Genomic DNA, 21,682 nt, shown 5'->3' with positions numbered 1-21,682 from the left:
TTGACACACATCCCTTGCCTGGCGCATGTGCTGAATTTGGTGGTGCAGAAGTTCATTCACAACTACCCCGACATGTCAGAGCTGCTGCATAAAGTGCGGGCCGTCTGTTCGCGCTTCCGGCGTTTACATCCTGCCGCTGCTCACCTGTTTGCGCTACAGCGTAACTTTGGCCTTCCCGCTCACCGCCTCATATGCGACGTGCCCACCAGGTGGTACTCCACCTTGCACATGCTGGACAGACTGTGCGAGCAGCAGCAGGCCATAGTGGAGTTTCAGCTGCAGCACGCACGGGTCAGTCGCACTGCGGAACAGCACCACTTCACCACCAATGACTTGGCCTCCATGCGAGACCTGTGTGCCCTGTTGCGCTGTTTCGAGTACTCCACCAACATGGCCAGTGGCGATGACGCCGTTATCAGCGTTACAATACCACTTCTATGTCTCCTTGAGAAAACACTTAGGGCGATGATGGAAGAGGAGGTGGCCCAGGAGGAGGAGGAGGAAGAGGGGTCATTTTTAGCACTTTCAGGCCAGTCTCTTCGAAGTGACTCAGAGGGAGGTTTTTTGCAACAGCAGAGGCCAGGTACAAATGTGGCCAGACAGGGCCCACTACTGGAGGACGAGGAGGACGAGGATGAGGAGGAGGTGGAGGAGGATGAGGATGAAGCAGGTTCACAGCGGGCTGGCACCCAACGCAGCTCGGGCCCATCACTGGTGCGTGGCTGGGGGGAAACGCAGGACGATGACGATACGCCTCCCACAGAGGACAGCTTGTCCTTACCTCTGGGCAGCCTGGCACACATGAGCGACAACATGCTGCAGTGCCTGCGCAACGACAGCAGAGTTGCCCACATTTTAACGTGTGCGGACTACTGGGTTGCCACCCTGCTGGATCCACGGTACAAAGACAATGTGCCCACCTTACTTCATGCACTGGAGCGTGATAGTAAGATGCGCGAGTACAAGCGCACGTTGGTAGACGCGCTACTGAGAGCATTCCCAAATGTCACAGGGGAACCAGTGGAAGCCCAAGGCGAAGGCAGAGGAGGAGCAAGAGGTCGCCAACGCAGCTGTGTCACGGCCAGCTCCTCTGAGGGCAGGGTTAGCATGGCAGAGATGTGGAAAAGTTTTGTCACCACGCCACAACTACCTGCACCACCACCTGATACGGAACGTGTTAGCAGGAGGCAACATTTCAATAACATGGTGGAACAGTACCTGTGCACACCCCTCCACATACTGACTGATGGTTCGGCCCCATTCAACTTCTGGGTCTCCAAATTGTCCACGTGGCCAGAGCTAGCCTTTTATGCCTTGGAGGTGCTGGCCTGCCTGGCGGCCAGCGTTTTGTCTGAACGTGTATTCAGCACGGCAGGGGGCGTCATTACAGACAAACGCAGCCGCCTGTCTACAGCCAATGTGGACAAGCTGACGTTCATAAAAATGAACCAGGCATGGATCCCACAGGACCTGTCCATCCCTTGTGCAGATTAGACATTAACAACCTCCCCTTAACAATATATTATTGTACTCCAGGGCACTTCCTCATTCAATCCTATTTTTATTTTCATTTTACCATTATATTGCGGGGCAACCCAAAGTTGAATAAACCTCTCCTCTGTCTGGGTGCCGGGGCCTAAATATGTGACAGTGGCCTGTTCCAGTGGTGGGTGACGTGAATCCTGATTTTCTGCTATAACATGAAGACTGATTCTGTGCTGGCATGAAGCCAGATTCTCTGTTACGGGACCTCTCTCCTCTGCCTGGGTGCCTGGGCCTAAATATGTGACAGTGGCCTGTTCCAGTGGTGGGTGACGTGAAGCCTGATTCTCTGCTATGACATGGAGACTGATTCTGTGCTGACATGAAGCCAGATTCTCTGTTACGGGACCTCTCTCCTCTGCCTGGGTGCCTGGGCCTAAATATGTGACAGTGGCCTGTTCCAGTGGTGGTTGACGTGAAGTCTGATTCTCTGCTCGGACATGAAGACTGATTCTGTGCTGACATGAAGCCAGATTCTCTGTTACGGGACCTCTCTCCTCTGCCTGGGTGCCGGGGCCTAAATATGTGACAGTGGCCTGTTCCAGTGGAGGGTGACGTGAAGCCCGATTCTCTGCTATAACACGAAGACTGATTCTGTGCTGACATGAAGCCAGATTCTCTGTCACGGGACCTCTCTCCTCTGTCTGGGTGCCGGGGCCTAAATATGTGACAGTGGCCTGTTCCAGTGGTGGGTGACGTGAAGCCTGATTCTCTGCTATGACATGAAGACTGATTCTGTGCTGACATGAAGCCAGATTCTCTGTTACGGGACCTCTCTCCTCTGCCTGGGTGCCTGGGCCTAAATATGTGACAGTGGCCTGTTCCAGTGGTGGGTGACGTGAAGCCTGATTCTCTGCTATAACATGAAGACTGATTCTGTGCTGACATGAAGCCAGATTCTCTGTTACGGGACCTCTCTCCTCTGCCTGGGTGCCTGGGCCTAAATATGTGACAGTGGCCTGTTCCAGTGGTGGGTGACTTGAAGCCTGATTCTCTGCTATGACATGAAGACTGATTCTCTGTTACGGGACCTCTCTCCTCTGCCTGGGTGCCTGGGCCTAAATATGTGACAGTGGCCTGTTCCAGTGGTGGGTGACTTGAAGCCTGATTCTCTGCTATGACATGAAGCCAGATTCTCTGTTACGGGACCTCTCTCCTCTGCCTGGGTGCCTGGGCGTAAATATGTGACAGTGGCCTGTTCCAGTGGTGGGTGACGTGAAGCCTGATTCTCTGCTATAACATGAAGACTGATTCTCTGCTGACATGAAGCCAGATTCTATGTTACGGGACCTCTCTCCTCTGCCTGGGTGCCTGGGCCTAAATATGTGACAGTGGCCTGTTCCAGTGGTGGATGACGTGAAGCCTGATTCTCTGCTATGACATGAAGACTGATTCTCTGCTGACATGAAGCCAGATTCTCTGTTACGGGACCTCTCTCCTCTGCCTGGGTGCCTGGGCCTAAATATGTGACAGTGGCCTGTTCCAGTGGTGGGTGACGTGAAGCCTGATTCTCTGCTATGACATGAAGACTGATTCTCTGCTGACATGAAGCCAGATTCTCTGTTACGGGACCTCTCTCTTCTGCCTGGGCCTAAATATGTGACAGTGGCCTGTTCCAGTGGTGGGTGACGTGAAGTCTGATTCTCTGCTGTGACATGAAGACTGATTCTCTGCTGACATGAAGCCAGATTCTCTGTTACGGGACCTCTCTCCTCTGCCTGGGTGCCTGGGCCTAAATATGTGACAGTGGCCTGTTCCTGTGGTGGGTGACGTGAAGCCTGATTCTCTGCTATGACATGAAGACTGATTCTCTGCTGACATGAAGCCAGATTCTCTGCTACGGGACCTCTCTCCTCTGCCTGGGTGCCGGGGCCTAAATATATGACAATGGACTGTTACATTGGTGGGTGATGTGAAGCCAGATTCTCTGCTATGGCATGAAGAGACTGATTCTCTGCTGACGTGAAGCCAGATTCTCTGCTATGGGACCTCTCTCCAATTGATATTGGTTAATTTTTATTTATTTTATTTTTATTTTTATTCATTTCCCTATCCACATTTGTTTGCAGGGGATTTACCTACATGTTGCTGCCTTTTGCAGCCCTCTAGCTCTTTCCTGGGCTGTTTTACAGCCTTATTAGTGCCGAAAAGTTCGGGTCCCCATTGACTTCAATGGGGCTCGGGTTCGGGACGAAGTTCGGATCGGGTTCGGATCCCGAACCCGAACATTTCCGGGAAGTTCGGCCGAACTTCTCGAACCCGAACATCCAGGTGTTTGCTCAACTCTAGTAAGAGTTCCAGGCCATGATAGCACCGGGGCTCCCAAGGGTCAGGATACTCTGCCGGTAGATCCACCTGGCATGCAGGCGTGAGCTGCTCTCTCCTCGACATGTGTAGGTGCTGGTGAATTTCTTCTCCTCTGGCTCGCTCTGCTCTCTGCTGTTTCCTTATTGTACTAAATATTGTTCTTGCTTGAATTTATGGATTTATTATTGTGACTAGTCACTGACTATGTTTTTGGATTCTGGTGATTTGGTATTGTAGTGATCTCCTGGTTCTGACTTTTTGGTGTGTTGGTTTTTCTCGTTTGCTTCTGGTGTCCGACTATTCTTTGTGTTTGTCTGTTTGTTCCCTGTTTGTGTGTTGCCCTCACATGTATTGCAGTATACGGACTGTTGTCCAGTTGTGGGTTCACTGCCAACGTTAACTTTGCAAGTAGGTAGGGATATTGGGTCCGGTCAGTTTTACGGCTGCACTATCCCTGTTTGTGTGAGACAGTAGTTGTTATCTTGACAAAAACACTCTAGCGACAAATATGTCACATTATTTCAGTAGACCATCTATAACTGGAATTAGTATACCTAGAACAATTGTATAATTATTTGTTATTTGTCAAATACAGGAGCTGAACTGTATTCCTTTCAAATGGGTATAAAAATTTTAATCACATATCATTTGATTAAATGTAATTTAAAGTCCATTTGAGAACAATCTTTGACTACTAGCTGTAGCATTTTGAAGTGTAAAGTGATACACCCTAAGGGCCTATTTCAATTCAGAAAATTGCCAGGTAACCTAATCCATGATACAGCTTGCTTACACTACAATAAGTATTATGTTGCTGGAAATATTTCTTAGTACAAATTCTCTTTTTATCTTGTAAATGCCTGTAAAGGCTTCCTGAAACATTTATATGCCTTAACCCTATGAAAGTGAGAAGGATGAATGAGATGAATACAGAGCAACCTCAAGGTCAGTAGTAAATGGAGTGTCAAAAGTACACTACTTGTTTATAGGTATAAATAATTAAGGTAAAGGTAAGATTTATTTTTCTTTTGGATTGTAACTCGTTTCTATAGGCTTAGTGTTTTTCAGCCAGAAAATAATGGACACAGCATTGTGATGAACTCTTTCAAAAAAGACTACAGTAGGTTAGTCACAGCTATGAGAAAGAGAACATTTTAGTTTTTATAACACATGAAATGGTTATCTAGATTCAGCTGGATAAGGAAAACATGTGGAATAAAGTTCAAATAAATATTTAAAACTGTTCAGACTTGGGGCATGTACAGTGGATATAAAAAGTCTACACACCCCTGTTAAAATGTCAGATTTATGTGATGTAAAAAAAATGAGACAAAGATAAACCATTTCAGAACTTTTTCCACCTTTAATGTGACCTATAAACTGTACCACTCAATTGAAAAACAAACTGAAATCTTTTAGGTGGAGGGAAGAAAACAAAAAAACTAAAATAATGTGGTTGCATAAGTGTGCACACCCTCTTATAACTGGGGATGTAGCTGTGTTCAGAATTAAGCAATCACATTCAAAATCATGTTAAATAGGAGTCAGCATACACCTGCCATCATTTAAAGTGCCTCTGATTAACCCCAAATAAAGTTCAGCTGCTCTAGTTGGTCCTTCCTGAAATTTTCTTAATCGCATCCCACAGCAAAAGCCATGGTCAACAGAGAGCTTCCAAAGCATCAGAGGGATCTCATTGTTAAACTGTATTAGATATACCATGGAACACAGTAAAGACAGTCCTCATCAAGTGGAGAAAATATGACACAACAGTGACATTACCAAGAACTGGACGTCCCTCCAAAATTGTAAAAGACGAGAAGAAAACTGGTCTGGGAGGCTACCAAGAGGCCTACAGCAACATTAAAGGAGCTGCAGGAATATATGGCAAGTACTGGCTGTGTGGTACATGTGACAACAATCTCCTGTATTCTTCATATGTCTGGGCTATCGGGTACAGTGGCAAGATGAAAGCCTTTTCTTACGAAGAAAAACATCTAAGCCAGGCTACATTTTGAAAAAACACATCTGAAGTCTCCCAAAAGCATGTGGGAAAAGGTGTTATGGTCTGATGAAACCAAGGTTGAACCTTTTGGCCATAATTCCAAAAGATATGCTTGGCGCAATAACAACACTGCACATCACCAAAAGAACACCATACCCACAATGAAGCATGGTGGCGGCAGCATCATTCTTTGGGGCTGTTTTTCTTCAGCTGGATTTGGGGCCTTAGTTAAGCTAGAGGGAATTATAAACAGTTCTAAATACCAGTCAATATTGGCACAAATCCTTCAGGCTTCTGCTAGAAAGCTGAACATGAAGAGGAACTTCATCTTTCAGCATGACAACAACCCAAAGCATACATCCAAATCAACAAAGGAATGGCTTCACCAGAAGAAGATTAAAGTTTTGGAATGGCCCAGCCAGAGCACAGACCTAAATCCGATTGAAAATCTGTGGGGTGATCTAAAGAGGGCTGTGCACAGGAGATGCCCTCGCAATCTGACAGATTTGGAGTGTTTTTGCCAAGAAGAGTGGGCAAATTTTGCCAAGTCAAAATGTGCCATGCTGATAGACTCATACCCAAAAAGACTGAGTGCTGTAATAAAATCAAAAGGTGCTTCAACAAAGTATTAGTTTAAGGGTGTGCACACTTATTCAACCATATTATTTTATTTTTATATTTTTTCTTCCCTCTACCTAAAATATTTCAGTTTGTTTTTTAATTGAGTTATACAGTTTATAGGTCACATTAAGGCCCCTTTCACACGGGCGAGATTTCCGCGCGGGTGCAATGCGTGAGGTGAACGCATTGCACCCGCACTGAATCCGGACCCATTCATTTCTATGGGGCTGTGCACATGAGCGGTGATTTTCACGCATCACTTGTGCGTTGCGTGAAAATCGCAGCATGCTCCTCTTTGTGCGTTTTTCACGTAACGCAGGCCCCATAGAAATGAATGGAGTTGCGTGAAAATCGCAAGCATCCGCAAGCAAGTGCGGATGCGGTGCGATTTTCACGCACGGTTGCTAGGTAACGATCGGGATGGGGACCCGATCATTATTATTTTCCCTTATAACATGGTTATAAGGGAAAATAATAGCATTCTGAATACAGAATGCATAGTACAATAGGGCTGGAGGGGTTAAAAATAAATAAATAATAATTCAACTCACCTTAATCCACTTGATCGCGCAGCCGGCATCTCTTCTGTCTTCTTTTGTGAGGAATAGGACCTTTGATGACGTCACTACATTCATCACATGGTCCGTCACATGATCCATCACCATGGTAAAAGATCATGTGACAGACCATGTGATGAATGTAGTGACGTCATCAAAGGTCCTATTCCTCACACAACAAGACAGAAGAGATGCCGGCTGCGCAAACAAGTGGATTAAGGTGAGTTTAATTATTTATTTATTTTTAACCCCTCCAGTCCTCTTGTACTATGCATTCTGTATTCGGAATGCTATTATTTTCCCTTATAACCATGTTATAAGGAAAAATAATAGAATCTACACAACCTTGAACCCAAACCTGAACTTCTGTAAAGAAGTTCGGGTCTGGGTACCACATTTAGTTTTTTATCACGCGTGTGCAAAACGCATTGCACCCACGCGATAAAAACTAAACAACGGAACGCAATCGCAGTCAAAACTGACTGCAATTTGGTACCTACTCACGCGGGTTTGCTGCAATGCACCGGGACGCATCCGGACCTAATCCTAATGCTAAAGGTGGAAAAAGTTCTGAAATGATTTATCTTTGTCTCATTTTTTTACATCACAGAAACCTGACATTTTAACAGGGGTGTGTAGACTTATTATATCCACTGTATACATTTTCTTCTGATCAATAACGTCAGCTAATATATAAAAACTCTTGGGGTCATTTATTAGCAGATATATGCCTATTTTTGGTGTATATCTAGCGCAGCTTGCATCGCAAAAGTTAATTGCACTGCAATCTGAGATTTTTCCCCGCTCACATCAGGACTAAAAAAAGGAGCGTGGCATGGGCGGGCAAGGGTGCAGTGGCATGATGCAGGTGGAAACAGAAGCCGTATAGAACGTGATTGTTGGCAAGTGGAATAAGTGGCATGATGCAGGCCGCAACAGCAGCTGTACAGAAAGTGATGGACAGCAAGGCATTTATTCTCCAAATTGAAGTTTCTTTGAAGAAGGTCAAAGCAAAGAGAGAAATCTGGCAAAATAAAAGTTTTTATTCACACTACTCCGGATAATAAAACCTCCACAAAGAGTAGACCTAGGAACAGTCATCAATGTTATATTGGCAAGGTCAGACACCCCACATCCCTGCTAACCAGCTGTTCAGAAGTAGCTTCAGTGCTGAAAATAGGTGTCACAACTAGACAGCTTCATCCATTGTGAAGAGTACAACACTGGTTACTGCAGCATTACTTCCATTGAAGTAAATAGGAGCAGCACTGCAGTAGTTGCACTAGTTATAGTGACTATTTCAATGCTAGAGCTGCTTCTAACTATTGTGGGGATGTGTCATGTCAGACCTCCTCTTATCTGATATTGATGACCTATCTCAGGGAAGAGTCACCAAAATCCTGGAGAACCCATTTAAACTAGACTCCATTTTTCTTAAGCCACACACTGTTTCCAGATAAGTAACACCCACTTGTTGGGCTGAATCATATGGGCCATATAATATTATGCATTGCACTTAATTAAAATATTGATTTATATACATCAACAAGTTTTTCATATATTTCCAGATAGTAATGTGCCTGTTATATTATAAAATGTACTTTTTTCCTATAGATTATGGAGATGCCAGAGATATAATAAGACTCTGCAGACAAGCAACAATCTACATCGGCCGACAAATTTCACCTACCAATTAGTGATGCCCTAACACCTAAACAACACTAGGAATATCAAAGTGACAACATATAAGACTCTGAGTAAATGGGTGGTAGCCAGTGGTAACAAACTGCCTGTTTAAAATCACACTGCACTGTTGGGTTTATTTTTTAATTAAAAAACTGTCAAAAAATTATGTATTTTTAGTAACCTAAAAAGTGCCTTTTGCCTTCTGGTCTTCTGACCTGTAAAATGGTGGCCACTATTTTAAATGAGTGTCATATTTGCTAGAGTCTGAATTCTTTTGGCAAATTAGTAACAACTTGGCCTAATTTAGAATTGATTCATTCTCTACCCATTTTCCCGATCAGTATGCCCTGAAGCCTCACTATTATTCTATTATTCTATTATTGGTATTTTTGTTGTTGCTATTATAACTCATGAAAATGTACTAATATTCTACATTTGTTACCAAAATAAAACACTGGCATCATAAAGTCATTGCCTTTCTGATGTTTACAGGTTTGGACTTCAGGTGGCAGATGTCATTTTGAGAGGGGAATTTGCTCTTTGTCATAAATGTACAACAGATGGATATTTCACTGTTTCTTGGGAAACAATGCAATGTTTCAAGTTTTAATACCTTTTAATCATTTTTGCAAAACTTACGCGCATCTGCCACTTACCCTGTTCAATGATGTTAATAACTTACTAATTAGAAAATAATAAGGAATTGTATTGTTCATGGAAGGCTGAACTTTCCATCAAATTCTTGAATGCAGAACAAATATGGTTTTCAAATACATTATTTTTCAAGCAATAAAAGACAAAGAACAATATTTCACAATCTCCTGACAGAAAACCAATTTCTTTCATAAACTGATAATATGTTGGCCGTAATTTGTGATAATGTCATTTAAAGAAAATTCAGCGTACATGATAAAATAGGAAAGCATATCATCACAAAATAAAATGAACATAAATTTTTTTTGCAATCTTTCACCTTAGAGATCACATTTCTTGGTCAAAATGTTACACTACAAAGTTAGAGAAGTGGCAGCTGGCACCATACAGCTCTTCTATAATGAAAACATGAGGTGGTTGCCATTACACAGTCCTGCACTAATGAAAACAGTAGGAGGAAAGCATTACATTTCTCTAATGAAAACAGGAAATGACTGGCAGTAGATTGGTATAATGAAAACAGGAGGTGGTTGGTATTACACTGGTACAATGAATAAATTAAGTGTATGGCATAACCAGTTCCATCATTTTCAGTTTGAATTAGATCTTTCTGCAGATCACATTTCAAAATTGTAGCTCATTTGTAAGATATATGTAAATGAAACACTGTTTTATTTGTCAGGAACGGAAGTTTTCCATGTCAGCTTTAACAATTGTGAAATATAATAAGAAAAAGGTGCCTGACAAGTCTACTTTACTAAAATCAGATAAAAAGGCACAGGGTAGGATTTTACTCTATTGGAGGAAAAGGTTTACAGCCCTAGTCGTGTATCTGGATGAAGCAAAATGGGCTCATTGGCATCTACCTGGCACCCAGAATCCATGGTTTATGCCTCAATGGCACTCATCCAGTAGATATACCCGTGAAAACGACAATGTCAATTATGGCATACAGTATAATGATTGATTACAGATGAGCAAACTTTTTGAGATTCAGTTTGTTTCAGGTTTGCTGAATTAAAAAAAAAACATTTGGTTCAGACGCGAATCGTTTCTTCCAGGGATGCACCGCCAATAAGGCTAGGTAAAGCGATCGCCTCAGGGAGCCCCAAGTAGGGGCAAGAGGGGGCAGCGAAAGGGCCATGGGCAATGAGCACTTTCATTGTGACAAAGAGATTATATTAAGAAATTGGCATGGGGGCGTCTTTTCAGTTTTCGCCTCAGGCAGCAGAAAGTCTAGGTGCACCCCTGGTTTCTTCCAAAACCAAAGTTGCAACAATTGCCCTGAAAATTGGTGTATAACACCATCTAGACTCATAGGGCACAGGATTTTTAGGAAAAGAAGTTATCTCTTTTTGTTAAAGTTTTATGAATTTTTCACTTTTTCTGCTATGCTCTTGAACGCAATGACAGCAATAGCAAATACACTGGCATAGATAGATTTGTGTAAATGCAAAGATGCATGCTTCATTTATCTTTTAAGACAGGATTTCATTCAGGTCTAATTTGTTGCAAATATAGACATGCAACTTTTTCACTTTGCACCTATAAAAAGTGTCCAAATTAAGCCACAACACTTCTACTCAAACAAGACGCATTATGTAGCTGATCCACAGCACATTGTTAAAGTCTTAGCTGAGTTTCTTGTTGCAAAAATGGGAAGCCAAGAAAGCTGCGCCACAACATCAAAACCGAAGACTACAGCCATGCTAGCTCTTTTGGGAACTGAACATGGTTGCACAGGAGGAGGGAGTTGCTTGGGTAAGGGGGAGCAAAGTCACATAATTTGCTGTGGGGCCCTGTCAGTTCTACTTACTCCGCTGTGTCAAGATGTACTGTAATATTAAATGAAGCTGCATAATAATAAAGGCACCCTGTACGTAATAGTGGCTTATGAAAATTTTTTGTGTACCAACATAGTTTGAAGTTGGGTTGCATTTGGAATGTGCAACAGCTGCACACAAGTTGTACGATTACTAGGAACTCACTGAATCGAGTGTGAATCAACATTTAGACGAAAAAATAATGTGAAGAGTATTGTGGAATTATAGAAAATGGCGCTTCCACTAGCAATTTTTTGAACAATAGAGAATTTGGGAGAGCTTAAAATATAGCTTTTACTATTAATTTATATAAAATATATAGCGCCACAAACAGATGATTGAAATATGGCTAAAAGTATGGAACAGTCTTACCATTCCGACGCCCCCTGATAAGGATCAGCCTAGCGTGGTGGAAATAATACCGTGTCTGGGCCGAGGGTTGGATGTGGTCGTAGGTAGATTCAGGTTGTAGATTGGTGCAGGGAACCGTTGTCCCTAATGCGCCCTGATGGGGGAAGGGGGCAAAGCTGCTGTTCACCTGCCTATCTACACAGAGTTCCTACCCTGCAAGGGGCAGCCCTGTCCGGATACCTTACCCTAGATAAGGCGGGTATCCCTAATGTTGCCCTATAGGATGGTTCCCAACGTGTCACGTTTCAGGTGATAAATCATCAGGGGAAGAGATCCAAGAAATGTGCAAAAAATAATCCTTAGATCAGTGGATCAATAGGATAGAAAAAAACCGGACATTGATGGTCCTAAGAAGAAGAGGACCCCGCAAATTCATCAAAGAGGGGCACCTCTGGGGCAGCTGATCTGATGTTGTCAGCTGCACACCGTTTGCCATAAGGACGCTGTATTTGAGGAGCAGAACGCGCGCCCTTTGTCTATCGACTGCCCCTAGGGGCGGAATGGTCCGGTCAAATGATCAGAACGCCACACCCCTCGGCAGAAGCGGCCGTCCTGTGGACCGCACCAGGCCGTGGAGCGAGGATTATCAGTGGCTTTCAATATATACTTGGGGTGAGATGATATCCCTTACTGTACCCCCTAATAGATCGGGGTGCATGATGTATGCAAGTACAGGGATGGCTGGGACTAATGGTGGAAGAATAGTCCATTACAAAAAACAACCAAAGTTTAGCTGCTCGTTAAGTCCTAAGGGAGCCATGGTCTTAAGGTCATATATCCATCTAGCTTCCCTCTGTAGGATCATTCTGTCCCAGTCTCCCCCTCTTGGTGGTGGATTCACTTTATCAATGGCCATAAATGAAAGACGGCCATGGCCGTTGTGGGCATTCTGGACGTGTTTAGCCACTGGCGTATCTTTGAGTTTGGCCACATCACTAAGGTGTTCCCCTACTCGCCTACGGAATTCACGGATTGTCTTGCCAATGTATTCTTTCCCACACTGGCAGACAATCCGGTAAATAACCCCCCGGGTCTTGCAGTTCATGAACTCGCGAATGGTAAATTCCTTGCCCGTAACATTACTCCTGAAAGATTTGCCAGTTGTGATGTGCGAACAGGCGATGCAACCACTGCATCGATAACAGCCATGGATGGGGTTCTTAAGCCAAGCACAACCCGATGATGGTTGTGGGGTGTATTGGCTATTAACCAGCCGATCCTTGAGGCTCCTTCCGCGTCTATAGGATATGCTCAGAGTTTCCCCGAGCACCTCCCTCAGATCCGGGTCCATCAAGAGGATGTGCCAGTATTGGTTAATTATTTCCCTGATGGATTGGGCTTGGCCATCATATGAGGTTATTAGGCAGGTGAGTTTATTGGATTGTGCTGGTTTCTGTTTGGGAATGAGTAGACTAGAACGGTCTGTACTCAGGGCTGATCTAAATGCTGCTTTGAGTACCTGATGGGGGTAGCCTCTGGACAGAAATCTCTGGCGAAGATCAGCCGCTTGGTACAGAAAGTCCCTCTTATTTGTACAATTCCAGCGTAGACGCAAGTATTGTCCCTTAGGGATCCCACGTTTTAAAGCAGGCGGGTGTTCACTTTCCCAACGGAGGAGCGAGTTGGTTGAGCTGGGCTTTCTAAATATAGAAGTGTCCAACTCACCCATCTGGCCCTTGGTAATTAGGACATCCAAGAAGGGGAGGGCCTGTATGTCTGATTCATATGTGAAACGGAGCCCTATTTCATTTTTATTGTGCTCCGTCACAAAAAGCTCAAAAGATTGCTTGGAGCCATGCCAAATGACAAAGATATCGTCGATGTACCGTGCCCACAGTCCTATGGGCTCGGTAAGGAAGGTACTGTCATCAGTAAAGACCAGCGTTGCCTCCCACCAGCCCAGGAACAGATTTGCATACGATGGGGCACAGGGGCTCCCCATCGCAGTGCCCCTGAGCTGGTGGTAGATCCGCCCATTAAATGAAAATACATTTCTGTACAATTTTTTCTCCAAACGAGAGGTTGTCAGTACCGTGCCCACAGTCAGGTAATTCTTCAGCTACTGGAATTCACGCTGACCAGAAATGTATTTTCATTTAATGGGCGGATCTACCACCAGCTCAGGGGCACTGCGATGGGGAGCCCCTGTGCCCCATCGTATGCAAATCTGTTCCTGGGCTGGTGGGAGGCAACGCTGGTCTTTACTGATGACAGTACCTTCCTTACCGAGCCCATAGGACTGTGGGCACGGTACATCGACGATATCTTTGTCATTTGGCATGGCTCCAAGCAATCTTTTGAGCTTTTTGTGACGGAGCACAATAAAAATGAAATAGGGCTCCGTTTCACATATGAATCAGACATACAGGCCCTCCCCTTCTTGGATGTCCTAATTACCAAGGGCCAGATGGGTGAGTTGGACACTTCTATATTTAGAAAGCCCAGCTCAACCAACTCGCTCCTCCGTTGGGAAAGTGAACACCCGCCTGCTTTAAAACGCGGGATCCCTAAGGGACAATACTTGCGTCTACGCTGGAATTGTACAAATAAGAGGGACTTTCTGTACCAAGCGGCTGATCTTCGCCAGAGATTTCTGTCCAGAGGCTACCCCCATCAGGTACTCAAAGCAGCATTTAGATCAGCCCTGAGTACAGACCGTTCTAGTCTACTCATTCCCAAACAGAAACCAGCACAATCCAATAAACTCACCTGCCTAATAACCTCATATGATGGCCAAGCCCAATCCATCAGGGAAATAATTAACCAACACTGGCACATCCTCTTGATGGACCCGGATCTGAGGGAGGTGCTCGGGGAAACTCCGAGCATATCCTATAGACGTGGAAGGAGCCTCAAGGATCGGCTGGTTAATAGCCAATACACCCCACAACCATCATCGGGTTGTGCTTGGCTTAAGAACCCCATCCATGGCTGTTATCGATGCAGTGGTTGCATCGCCTGTCCGCACATCACAACTGGCAAATCTTTCAGGAGTAATGTTACGGGCAAGGAATTTACCATTCGCGAGTTCATGAACTGCAAGACCCGGGGGGTTATTTACCGGATTGTCTGCCAGTGTGGGAAAGAATACATTGGCAAGACAATCCGTGAATTCCGTAGGCGAGTAGGGGAACACCTTAGTGATGTGGCCAAACTCAAAGATACGCCAGTGGCTAAACACGTCCAGAATGCCCACAACGGCCATGGCCGTCTTTCATTTATGGCCATTGATAAAGTGAATCCACCACCAAGAGGGGGAGACTGGGACAGAATGATCCTACAGAGGGAAGCTAGATGGATATATGACCTTAAGACCATGGCTCCCTTAGGACTTAACGAGCAGCTAAACTTTGGTTGTTTTTTGTAATGGACTATTCTTCCACCATTAGTCCCAGCCGTCCCTGTACTTGCATACATCATGCACCCCGATCTATTAGGGGGTACAGTAAGGGATATCATCTCACCCCAAGTATATATTGAAAGCCACTGATAATCCTCCCCCACCCCCACCCCCCTCCCCCTACCCTGCCCGCCTCCCTTTTCCCTGACTAATGTCATCAAATGCTCATATTTACAAACTGTATGCCGTTATGGCTTGTAGTCATACGAGCACTCATGCCTCTTTAACCTGTAATCTGCATGAAATGCTATATGTATATTTATAAGAGCGCAGGCTATTACGTTTGCTCTCCAGCAGCTGATTCGGACGTCTGAGCACTCCTGGCGTCGGTCAGTTGCCTAGCAGCAGGCGCTGCATCCAGCCCTTCTCCCGGCCGCCCCACGTGACCGGACGTTGCGCTGCGCTCCACGGCCTGGTGCGGTCCACAGGACGGCCGCTTCTGCCGAGGGGTGTGGCGTTCCGATCATTTGACCGGACCATTCCGCCCCTAGGGGCGGTCGATAGACAAAAGGCGCGCGTTCTGCTCCTCAAATACAGCGTCCTCATGGCAAACGGTGTGCAGCTGACAACATCAGATCAGCTGCCCCAGAGGTGCCCCTCTTTGATGAATTTGCGGGGTCCTCTTCTTCTTAGGACCATCAATGTCCGGTTTTTTTCTATCCTATTGATCCACTGATCTAAGGATTATTTTTTGCACATTTCTTGGATCTCTTCCCCTGATGATTTATCACCTGAAACGTGACACGTTGGGAACCATCCTATAGGGCAACATTAGGGATACCCGCCTTATCTAGGGTAAGGTATCCGGACAGGGCCGCCGTTTGCGGGGTAGGAACTCTGTGTAGATAGGCAGGTGAACAGCAGCTTTGCCCCCTTCCCCCATCAGGGCGCATTAGGGACAACGGTTCCCTGCACCAATCTACAACCTGAATCTACCTACAACCACATCCAACCCTCGGCCCAGACGCGGTATTATTTCCACCACGCTAGGCTGATCCCTATCAGGGGGCGTCGGAATGGTAAGACTGTTCCATACTTTTAGCCATATTTCAATCCTCTGTTTGTGGCGCTATATATTTTATATAAATTAATAGTAAAAGCTATATTTTAAGCTCTCCCAAATTCTCTATTGTTCATGAATCAACATTTAACCACAGTGCTACTTGGAGTTTGCTTCATTAATAGTCAAATAGCCGTGACATATCAAATCCTGAAGACCTTATTTCCAGGCATAGTAAAACAAATTACATAGGACGTTGTGTTCCTTTCTGCTGAGTGATTATTAATTGATGTAGAGGACCAACACAAAGCAGCCACAACCTCGCTGTGTATTAGTAATGCTAAAATGTTGACCTATCCGAGGTAGAGCTGTGAAGGATGTGATGGCTACTATAACAAACCATTATGCAAAACTGGGAGCTGTATAACACAAGGGTGCCAATTGGTATTGACATATACAGTCTGTGAGCAAATTAAAGCCACAATATTACCAATCTTATTGTAGACCGGGGCTACTTTCATTATAAATTCCCAAAAATAGTTAAGTGTTTAGACGCTTGATATTAGTATATAAAAATGGCTCAAAATTTATATTATACCCCATCAGGTGCACCTGAAACATGTATTGCTAATATACAGCTAAGATGTAGCACTTGGACATAAATGTATTAACATGAGTGATTTGTATTTGTTCTGTAGCCTAGACAGGGATATTGCCATAAATGTATTGCTACCTTACAAACTAGCAATTCAGCCAGACATCCGAGAAAGTTGTATTTTAGAAAAGGTGTATAAAACATGCCTGGGTAGGAGCTGGCATGAGATGCAATTTTTTTGCAACATTTGGAAAAGTCTCAACACATAAATTAGCCATAATCCTGGTCTAAGAAAATGGAACTCATGAGGAATTGGCAAAGAGACACAGAAATCGTAAAAATTGGCAAAAATTCACAAATATGCACTTTGCTACTTTTTTAGACCAGAAAACTTAATTAAATTTAGGTTATTGTGTGCAAGTGCCCCACATTTGCTGACCAACAAGAGTTACATTTTCCATATGTCAGCAGAACCCTTGCTTGCTTTGCTATAAGTTCCACCAACACCGCCTGGATCATAGCCCAGAAACATTTAGGCAAAGGTGCAGAAGTTATTCATATTTGCGGGCCAATGAGAGTTAAACTTTACATATATCAGCGGAACCCTTGCTTGCTAGGTGAGAAGTCCTACTGACACAGCCTGTGCCAAAGCCCAGAAAAATTTCATTTAGGCAAAGGCACGGAAGTGTGCTACTTTTACCACAACTAAGTGGTATACCAGCAACTGAACCACCAGCCACATGTTCAGGTGGCACTTCAGCTTGCACATGCTGTAAGCTAATTCCTGGTCAAGAATGGTTTTCTCATGGCCACAAATTTGGTTATGGATGTTTAACAATGTAGCGGAGAACAAGGAGGAGGAGGAGTCTGGGCTGGAGAAGAAGCAGCTAATCATGATGACAAGGACACTGTACTGCTTTGGGATGCTGCCACAGACCAGACCAGAAGAAGGAGGACTGATTGAGAATGCTGGCCAATTCTATTTTCCCACAGAATCCTGGGATGCCGCCTCATGTGCTGTAAAAGATCCCTGGTATTTGTGTTTCAATGCCCATGGCTTATTTTAATCCTGCCAATTTTGCACATGGCAATGCTTTTTTGTGCCAGCCTTGTGGAGAAAAAACACCATATGGGAATTTCTTGCACAGAGCTAGAGGCAGCCAAGCTTGTTCTAGGTCTTGCACATTTTGAGGCTGTGCCTACAGTATCAGTTACGTCACCAGTTCCTGTGATGACCACAATAGAGGAAGATCTGACCTTGCCTGTTCTTTTGGAGGTTTTGGCTGTACATTGCATCTGCTTTTTATTTCTACGATGGCCACCAGCTTTTTCCTCTGATGTCTCCTCTTCCTCCACCTCAGCACCCTAATTCCGCTCCAAGACACTGTCCAACGCCAAAGCATTCTCATAGTCCTCCCCACCACTTTTGTCAGACTGTGAAATCTCATTGTGGGCTCCTTGGCCCCCCTCCCGACTCCCTACTATGCCATCATTACACCACCAGCTATTCTTAGGGTCTCCCACCTCCCCATGAACCTCCTCCTCGGGGCAGTACAAATGCTGAATGCTCGCACAGAAATCAACAGGGAGACTCTCTTGACTATCCATCATAGGGCATGGTGGAGGCAGTGAAGATGGCACTGAACGGCTTCTCTGGGGCTGCAATGAGGAGGAGCAGGAAGAATGATATGATCCCTGGCTCCAAGGGGTCAGACTCAGAAGTCCCCTCCATGTCATCTTCCTGTGACTGAGAGGAGAAGTGAGCAACCCAATCCATAATCTCAATCTCTTTCTCTTCAATGCTAATGTTGCACCTCTTGAAGGTCAAGGAGAACTTTGGCCTACCACTACTACTACTACTTCTGAACAGATAGCTGGTGCTGCTACTACCCACATTTTGGCTCTGGGAGGACAAGGCCTGAATCTTTGAACACTTCAATATTCCAGTTCGGGTTCAGTGTTGAGGTGATTTTATTATTTTCCGTTAAAACATGGTTATATTGGAAAATAATAGCATTCTAAGTTAGTGTTCAAAAAAGCAGTTTCAGAAAAGACCTTTCTCTACAGCAAAACACACGTTGCAAACTTCTAATGTGATTATCGTATTAGACTATAAGACTCACCCCAGGTTTAGACAACAGAAAATTAGAAAAAAACATGTTTTTGAAAGGAATGTAGTTTACTGAAATGGAAGAGTGAAGGTTAATAACTTTAGGGTGTAGCGTGGGGGTTGAGGGGGGGAATAGTTTTGGAAAGCTTCTGTAACCCTTACTGTGTCCTCTGTTAACCATTTTAACAACCAGTAGTGGTGCATGTGGTCACCTCATTAAAAGTACCTGTCCAAATCAATGTGTCTCCTGTCATTGCTCTGTTGTGCCCTGCCATGCTTCTTCTTCTTCTGCTAGATTATTTTAAGTATTTGTCTGTGACACACACAGTTATGGTACACACACAACTCTTCTATAACTATACAACACTATTATACACATATACAGCCCTACTACACACACACAGTTCTACTACACACATACATACAGCTCTGCTACACACATACAGTTCTGTTATATACAAACAGCTCTGCTACACCCATATAGCTATGCTACACCCATACAATTCGGCTACACCCATACAGTTCTGCTACAAACATACAGCTCTGCTATATACATACAGTTCTGTTGCACACATACAGCTCTGCTACAAAAATATACACACATACAGCACTACTACATTATATACTTATCACTTTACACTACATTACACTTATCATCTTTAAGATGAAACCTAATATGAGGCCAGTAAAGTGGTGGCCGGTAGTGCCCACCGAAAATAGCCGAGCGGCATGGAATCCCCATAGAAATGAATGGGAGTAAACACTCTTTAATAAAAATTCACATTTGCCTGTACTAGTGGCGGCTGTATAGTTCTTCAGTTCTGGCTCCTCTCATTGATGACATCATCAAAGACCCTTAAAGGGGTATTCCCATCTCAGACAATGGGGGCATATCGCTAGAATATGTTCCCATTTTCTGATAGAAGAAGGTCCCACTTCTGTGACCCGCACCTATCTCTAAAATGAAACCTAACATGAGACCAGCAAAGTGGGGGTCGGTGGTGCAGGTTCGGCCATCCCCAAGACTTACTGTTGGCCTGCCGAAAATAACCGAGCGGCACGTAATCTCAGTAGAAATGTATGGGATCACAACATGCTTGCGCGGCCACCACTCCCATTCCTTTATATGGAGCCAACGTAAATAGCCGAGCCAGCGTTCGGCCATTTTCGGCTCCCCAATAGAAATGAATGGAGAGTGGCTGCACATGCGCTCTGCACCCTCTAGGACTTTGCCAGTTTTTTTTATGAGATAGGTGCGGGAATCAAAGGTGGGACCTGCACCTTTCAGACAATGGGGACATTTCCTAGCGATATGCCCCCATTGTCTGAGATGACATAACCCCTTTAAGCTGTACTTGGAGTTTTCATTTACTTTTGGTACAGGTGTAGAACCTTAATCCTCAAGTGTTCTACTGCTGCTCATGCAGATCGGTGTTGACAGGGAGAGAGAAGTGTATGCAGATGCATACAGTATCTTTCTCACGGATTGGGCAAAGTGCTGTATGTGCTCTCTGCCGGATCATTAAAAGAGCAGTCAGCGGTTATGGCCATTTTTTCTTTTAAAGTGATAAATATGGTATTCCTCCTTTCCCTTCATAACACCCATGATGCAAGATAAAGCCAGTGCATGATGTGACTACTGTGTTATTTGCATTCAAAAACACAGTTTCAAAGACCTATTTTCCACTGTAAAACACACGTTGCAAACTTGTAATGTGATTATTTACCCCTCCCATACACACACCAATAATATAAAGAAAGGTACTAATATTTCAGTCTACGGAGTAGGTTGAGTTTAATTTTACTGGTCTAAAAATGACGTTATTGCCATAAAATGCTTTTGATGTAATGCAACACGTTCAATAACATCAGACAGATATAATGTACTAAAACAATGCACTAGTGCATTAAGCACTATGCCCTAACCCCTCACTGCCTGAAACTGCTTTCCCTGATCAAAGACCCTTAATTGTTTATTTCTATTCTGTCCCTAAACTGTCCCTGTTACACTAGAAGAAATAATTGTTTATGACTCTGTATACTAAGTCTCGAACACTCTACTCCCTCCTGCACCCACAACACCAATATATCAATGCAGGAAAAGGCCAGTTTAAGATTTGACTACTGTGTTATTTGCATTAATAAATGCAGTTCCAGAAAATCCTTTTCTCTACTGTAAATTACATGTTGCAAACCTGTAATGCAATTATTCTTCCCCCAACCCCACACACCAATTAAATAACGATGAAGGAAAGTCAGTAATATTTCTGTCTATGGTGTAATTAGCTTTTAATTTCACTGGTCTAAAAAGTGTGTTATTACTGTAAAATGCTTTTGATATAATGCAACGTCTTTAATAACAACGCACAAATATAATGTCACAAACTCACCTGTCTGGGCTCCAGCGGCGTGTTCTCCGGCTTCGGCGCGGCTGTGATCAGAGAGACATGCTGCTAATCCACGCTCCCTGGTGATGCAACAGCATCCTTAGCAACAGGATGTGGGCTTGTGCTAGAGAAGATTAGCAGTGGGCTGATTACTCAGCTGCTCTATTCCTATGTGCTAGTGTTTATGACTAATTGAGCGCCAAGTCATGACCTATCAGGTTCTGATCCTGGAACTTGGTGCTCTGTGTAAACCTCTTTCTGGCCACAGACCCATGTCAGAAACACTAGTTGTGTTTCTGATTCCTGTGCTTGTTGGATTGCTCATTTCCCTGACCCCAGTTTTTCTTCTGACCACTCTCTTTCGTTTTGTACTGCGCTGTCCATCTGGTTCTGATCTCGGCTTGTCTTCTGACCACTCTTTCTCTCATTTGGTACTGCAAAGCCTGTCTGATTCTGACCCATTTATGTATGACCCTGTTTTGTTGTTTTGTCTCTTCGTGTTTTTGTGTCTCTGCACCTTAGTAGTCTAGGGACTCAAGCTGCTTTTCCTGATCAAAGACCTTCAATTATGTTTCCCTACTCCA

This window comes from Bufo bufo, chromosome 3, assembly GCF_905171765.1.
Source record: "Bufo bufo chromosome 3, aBufBuf1.1, whole genome shotgun sequence".
NCBI lineage: Eukaryota > Metazoa > Chordata > Amphibia > Anura > Bufonidae > Bufo > Bufo bufo.
Note: the sequence above shows the minus strand (reverse complement) of the source record.